Genomic DNA, 7,684 nt, shown 5'->3' with positions numbered 1-7,684 from the left:
AATTTCTCATGTAAGCATCTTAATATGTTTTCAGCGGTGTAGAATTTACAATCTAATTATTCTTTTTCATTCCAGGTGTCATTATATTAAACATTTGTGAAGAGTAACCATGCCACGCATAAAAAAATTCAGCGGAACTGTCAGATTTTCAAAGTAGTGGTATTGTTGGGCAATCTGAGGCTGGTCTTAGCCAGCGAAAAACTGCCGAAAATCTTCAAGTTCCCCTTGCTACTGTTAATAGAATTATAGTGCAATTCAAAGGTCAAGGAAAAGAATCAACAGATTCTCATCCCGGCCGAGCTGGGCCCTCGGAAAGGAAGCTTCACTGTTTGAAGAGAATTGTGGAAAACGAACTCAGTTCAAAGGCTTCTGACATTGCAAAACAGCTAGAAATTAGTCCAAGAACATGTGTTACATATCTGCATAAGCTTGAGTATTTTGGATGAGCAGCTAGAAGAAAACCTCTCCTTCAACCAATTAATATCAAATAAAAGGTTTCGAAAATTAAAGGGTCTATTTACTTCCTGTATGTCTGTGTATATATCTATATCTACACACACACACACACACGCACACGCACACGCACACGCACACGCACGCGCACACACACACACGTATATATATACGTACGTATTTATGTATATATGTATGTACACGACGGGCTTTTACACAGTTTCCGTCTACCAGATTCACTCACAAATTCCGGGGTTAGAGTAGAAGTGTCTTACCAAACGGGCTTCTAATTTGGACTCGTTCGATAACTGTGGCTGCAGATCGAACTTCCTAACCATACACTCACACAATCGATAACACTGTTGGCAAGTGTGTTAGGTAACAGGTAAGCATCCGCAGAGCAAAAATCGTGACTTAATTCATATTTCCGGTCAAAGTACTTTCAGTTCTGTTACGCCATAATAAACGGTAGGTTGTATGAAGATCTAGGGAAAGTTGAACAGTAGGTCTTCAGAGAAGAAAACTCCACATCCTCATGTAAGTGTTTTCGGGTCTGTACACTTTCAGTTGGTCAGGCCATATCCAGGTCATGGCCCCTGGATACCCATCTGTTGCCACATTCAGTGCTGCTGTCTGCATTGTAACCCACCTGGATGGTTAAGGCACCCAAGAATTGTTGTAACTAGAGCAGTAATCTAAGCCTTTTGAAATTTACTTTCATTTCTCTCTGACCCGATCCTATTGGAACTCGGTTTAGCTACTTTTGCTATTGCCTTAAGAGAATTACGATGTTAGAACGTTCAGTTTACTACATAGAACCTAAAGGACTTTGGCTTGTTCGAACTATATGTTTGTTCGTAACACGCATCAGGTTCCAATATTGTTTTCTTCCACAAATGCACTCTGAGGGAAAATCAGTCAAGTTAATCTCTGAAACGAAAACACTTCAAAATCTCACCTTTGCTTTATAAATTTTAAATCGACTTTATCGATTATCGGTCAATTGTTTATTGTGTACGTTCATTGGTTATTACTGAAAGGAAACGTTTATCCTCATCAGCTGTTCTTAATTACGTCTGAATTTCTGAGATAACACCAATGGCTGAGATGATATTAATGACTATTGAACTGTTAAATTTAATAATTATTTACAACACTACATACACATAATAAACAAGTAAAGTTTTTCTTACTACTAACCTTATCTTTTATGTGCCAAATTATCAACTAGTTCGACTACTGTCATCATGAAGTCGTCTAATCCTCTCTCTCTCTCTCTCTCTCTCTCTCTCTCTCTCTCTCTCTATGTGTGTGCGTGTTTGTGTGTGTATTTACATTTTCTCAGACTGAATTTGAACTCAGGAACGCTATTTCTATTCTAAGGATTTTTATGTGCTTGCTCCCTCATCCGCCAGTGACAAATGCACATTCACCGTAACTTAGCAGCTCGGCAATAGTGACCGATAGAATAAGTACTAGCTTTCAAAAAAAATTAGAACTGGAGTCAATTTGATCGACTAAAATTCTTCAAGGTGTTACCCCATGGCGGTGCATCAAGTAAAAGAATAAAAAATTCAATGTTTTTGATAACCGTTTTAACAGTAAACGCGCAATGTGCACTGGTCTAAGCCATAATAGTAACTATTATGAATATATCGTTATCGTCTGATTAACTTCAATAATGCCACATCTATGACGTGTAAAATATGGGAGAGTTTACCGTTGAATTCTGTAGCTTTCTTCTAGAATTGTTCGTTAAAAAATAATATTTCCAAATTGAGATCCAACCTAAGATAATTTAGACAGAGAACATCTAAATCCGCATTCTCCTTCTTTTGTCATCAATATGCGAAAATGTCTGTTTGAAGAGTCTCTTGAAATTGAGGTGTGTCTTGAATAACTACTGGAGGCTCACTTATCTTTCTTCATTTCCACGTTTGCTTTACGTAATCAACGCAATTAGTAAATACTGTCTCGAGTCCAAGGAATCAGAGGGCTGATTGCCTAGTTTCCAAGGCGTAGAAGTGACTGAAATCACAACATTCTCTCCTGAACGGGACAGCAGTCCATGGTAGGGTCATTCATTTACAACTGAGTAGACTAGAGCAATGTAAAGTGGAGTGTCTTGCTCAAGAACACGACTTAACTTCTAGTTTGGGGATCGAAACCACAATCTTGCAATCGTGAGTACAACACTTTAACCATAAGGTTCCTTCATAACCTACGTATTCCTTTCTACTCTAGTCACAAGGCCCGAAATTCTTGGGGAGGGAGCCAGTTGATTACATCGACCCCAATACACAACTGCTACTTAATTTATCGACCCCGAAATGATGAAAGGCAAAATCGGTCTCGGCGGAATTTAAACTCAGAACGTAAAGACAGACAGAATACCGCTCTGCATTTTGCCCGGCGTGCTAACGTTTCTGCCTTAAAACAAATATTCTTTTCTGCTCTAGGCACAATGTCCGATATAATGGGGGAGGGGCCAGTCAATTAGATCGACTCCAGTACGCAACAGGTACTTAATTTATCGACCCCGAAACGATGAAAAGCAAAGTCGACCTTGGCGGAATTTGAACTCAGAACGTAAAGACAGACGTAATACCACTAAGCATTTCACCCGGCGTGTTAACGTTTCTATCGCTCGCTGTCTTTCATAACTTACATATTACTATACAAAAAGTAATAATCGAAGTGCATTTATCGCTAAATTTTAGTTCGACTCTCATTAAAATAGAGATAAAATTTAATTTAAAACCGTTCATTTGATGAATAAAAGGATAGGTTCTAAGAGATTTGAATTCCTTAAATTGAGCGGAAAGGATTAGTCGAATGTCGCTTCTTCAAGTGCTAAAGTGGCAAGATAAAGCTTGTGTGATCGATTCTCGATATCAGCTAAAGATAATCAATAAGTAGATCGAGGCAAAATGCTTCAAAATTAATAAAGTAAATTTTGAACTGAATAAGAGGTGGCAAATGATTATGACAAGACTCCGACAAAGGAGACGTGGTTTCGATCCCCAGAGAGACATGTGTAGCCCCACAACACAGTAGTGCTGAGGAAATGTGTAAAGGGATATCTACTATCACCCAATTTAGTTTACTGATCAATTAAATGAAATAAATCTGAAGATAAGAAAGTAGAATACAATTTTTCAAACTTGTATACGATTCTATATATAATAGTGAAAAATAATGCTTGTAATGAATTGAACGTATATAATGGGATATTCTTTGTTATAATTAGTGACAGAGAAAAATTTAGGCTGAAAGATTTGTAGATGGTTGCGGTATCATTAGCCCAAGGTTAGGCTATATTGAGTCAGTCTATGATCAAAGATGTTTCAACATCATACAAGCCGATTTTTGTATATCTAAGACTAGATACGTTCCTCCATTTTAAAGACGGTATAATAATTTAAGGGAATATGGTTGCTATATCTCACAGAACGAGTGGCTGCCTAGAAGCTCTTTTTTTCGCTCGTTATTTGCTTATTTTGACTATATTTAAGTGCAAGCGCAGAATCAAATCGTTTGATGAATTTACTCTCTCATATTAAAACAGATAAATTTACTATAGACCATATGAAGGTGTTAAGCCATTCTGCTCTTCATCAGAACTACTCGTATGATTCTATCAAACGAAATTTCTCCAATTCTTTCAAATTTTTTTTTCTACTCTAGGTACAAGGCCCAAAAATCTGGAGGAGGGGTGGAAAGTCGATTTGATCGATCCCGGTACGCAATTGGTACTTAACTTATCGACCTCGAAAAGATAAAAGGCAAAGTCGATCTCGGCGAAATTTGAACGCAATACAGACGAAATACCGCTAAGCATTTTGCCCGGCATGCTAACGTTTCTGCCAGCTCACCGCCTTTCTAGTTATTTAAAATCATCGTCAAAGCAGACTTTAGTCTTCCCACTTAGTTATCTCAATCCTATGAAGAAAGATATTATATAACAAAGGTTGTTTAATAGTCTACTTTTCAAAGAGAAGAAAAAAAATAATCAGAGAAATGTATTGTTACAGGCAGAACATTCTGATGTGTTTGTCTCTCGGTACCTACACTTTTCCAATTTCCATTTTCTTTCATTGTTTTCTCCAATTTCTTTCATTGTTTTCTTTCTTTTTTTGTTTGAAACAGAGAATCTTTCCCGAAATATTTATAGGAGCATTTAACAACCTATGTAAGGTAATATAATATTTCATTTGTTTTCCTTTACTAACATCACACCTTACATATTATTTCCTAACTTTTCATCTGCAATGTTCAAAGACTTCTTTGAAACATTTATATCATTTAGACACATTCCAGTATTCCTAGCGAATTACGATACTCTTTTATGTCAGAAACGTATTCTTTCCAAATATTTGTATGGATACTACGTTAAATACAGGTATATACAGACTAGAATCTGAAAGCCTATAAATCTTACATTCACCATTCACTGATAGCATCTCGGAAGATACATGGCAGTGCTTGCCTTTAAGATTAATCTTAGATATGGTTTGAAGAACCAGGAATCTCAAACATAGCTTACAAATGTGGATTTTCTTTTACAAATACAACACAAACAAAAAAGCAGTACATTATGGATGACAGAGGAGGTTCTGCATGTTTTTTTCTGAACAACCTGATCACATGATTTGTTTATAGTAATCACATTTTGAACTGTGCAGTAGTTGACTCCGTCCATCAAATCGACGTTGCCTGTATAGGTGGACGGCATGTCATACGTTAGATGTCGAAATGATCGCAGGGCAGCGTGAAATGAAGAATTTTGCTCAAAACGGTAGGGTACCACCAGGTTGAAGGATCGAAACTATGATCACGCGGTCGTGAGTGGAAAGCCCTAACCACTAGGCCACGCATCTTCAGTAGACAGTAGATACACTATACTATATGCAGAAGTATTTTTCACCACTTACCAAGCAGATATCCAGAATAAGAAAAAAACAAAAAAAAACATCACACGTTGCCCTTGCTAAAAACAACACAATTTCAAATAATGGGGTAACAGACTTTATTCCCGTCAAAAAATTTTAATACACAAATTTCCACTACAAAGGTTTGAGTGTCAACTGATTGATACAATTCTGACTAACATCACACCAAATATTGCTTGCACTGTTTAAGAGTCAATTAGAAGCATTATTAATAAAAACAAGGTTTTCGTTTATATTTTAACAATCATAAAATTCTTTAACTTTTCACGTTCTTATTGTCGTGCATCTGCATATATATATATATATATATATATATATATATATATATATATATATATATATATGTATATGCATGTATGTATGTATGTATGTATGTATGCAGACGTGCTCACGTATGTGTATGTGTGCTTGCGTGTAGATGTGTATACATGCATGCAGGAATATTTCGTTCAGTCTTAATGATTACATTTTGCGAATAAATTTATTCTTTCATTCTTTGCAAGGAATTCATTGACGATTTAACTTGAGAACTGTCAGGAGAGACAAAAGCGAGCGAAGGTGATGAGAAAAAAAATGACCACGTGATGCTTTAAGTCATACAAGAAGACGACCCGACCACGATGCAATAAAAAAAAAAACATGCAAACAACCACAAGGCGCAGCACGTTTTTAGTGTGAAAAAACTAATCAAAGTAGCAGGAAAAAAGTAAAGGAAAAGATAAAGAGAACCAATTATCGTTTATTCCCGTTCCCGTTTGGTTAATATATTTGTTATATTTATATTTTGTCTTTGTAAAATGAATTTGCGAATATCTTCATATTGTAGAAAATCAAACAACACAGTGTTCATATGAAACGAGATTTCTTCATAAAAACTGCAAAGTACAACAAAGTGCAGGGGATCAATATAGGAGGAACCAGTTGGTGGCAAGCTGTGAGCGAATAGGAAATATATTTATGTATATTTATATATATATATAAGTACAAATGGACGTTGAAAAAAAGTAGCTATCTGTGGAAATTCACACAAGTAAGATACTGACCAAACAATTTGGAACCGATTACTACACCATGATTTAAATTTTTACTTTTAGAATTTAATGTCTTTCCTCTTAACTATCGTAAGATCCTGTTTCTTATGGGAAAGATGTTTCTTGTTGTTTTTGTTCTTATGAAAATTAGACTTGTCATGGTTCTTCCATTTGTTGGAATTCTTCGCCTTACCGTGAGAGTGACCATTTTTAAAATGATGCTCTGCCTTATGCTCATCATGTTTCTTCTTGTTTATTTTCTTAAAAGCCTTCATTTTCTTGTGATGATCGTTGTTATGATGTCTTTTATCCTCTCGTTTTCCTTTGTGGTCATTCTTTTTGCCGTTCAATCTGCGGGACATTTCACCATTTTTCTTGAAAGATGCCAGCTTAGTAGAGTGTTTTTGCTCAATATCCGAAAGGTGGTCTTTTGCTAACCTTAAATCATCATTATGAGAATTTCCTTTGCCTTTCATTTTATGTTGCATGTTTTTGTTGTGCGAATTGTGGTGGTGTCCTGAGTTCTTAGAATGGTCTCGTGGGCTCAAACGCTTCTCCCGAGCAAGAAGGTGATTGGTAGATTCAGGTTGATCAAGATTACGTCTTTTGCTTCTGATTAGCAGAGGTTCTGGTTTGTCTTTTTTCTGTTTCTCGGCATTTTTATGCGGTTCCTTATTAGCCAAACTATTGCGAGTTTCATACATACGCTTTGCATACATCAGCAGACGTTCCCGAGAATTACTCAAATCCTTGCCTTGCGGGGCCAATGAACCCTCATTCTGACCCGCTTTTTTCACTCTTCGACCATTACTTTCAGTGTTCAAATTCTTGATTACCTCGGCTTCCCTTTTCGATATACGAAGTCCCTGAAAGACAAAGAAAAATAATAATTAATATAAATAATGAAGCCTTGAAGCACATAAATATAAATTATTTATATTTCTGAATAGAACATATTATAAAAATTTAATGGATAAAATAAACAGATATATCAACACCATATTAATAATACATTATATATTTAATGGAAAAAAATCCTCAAATATTCAAAATCAAAATCCCAAGAAGTGGGACCGTTGACTTAGTTTAAATTCTGGGTAGAAGCTAACATGTTATTATTATTATTATTATTATTATTATTATTGAGTGAGAGACCAGCACATGTTATCAAAGTGAAACTGGGGTACAAATACATATATATTTATGTATATATATATATATGTATATATATATGTATATATATATGTA

The sequence above is a fragment of the Octopus bimaculoides genome, chromosome 6 (assembly GCF_001194135.2).
Source record: "Octopus bimaculoides isolate UCB-OBI-ISO-001 chromosome 6, ASM119413v2, whole genome shotgun sequence".
Lineage (NCBI taxonomy): Eukaryota > Metazoa > Mollusca > Cephalopoda > Octopoda > Octopodidae > Octopus > Octopus bimaculoides.
Note: the sequence above shows the minus strand (reverse complement) of the source record.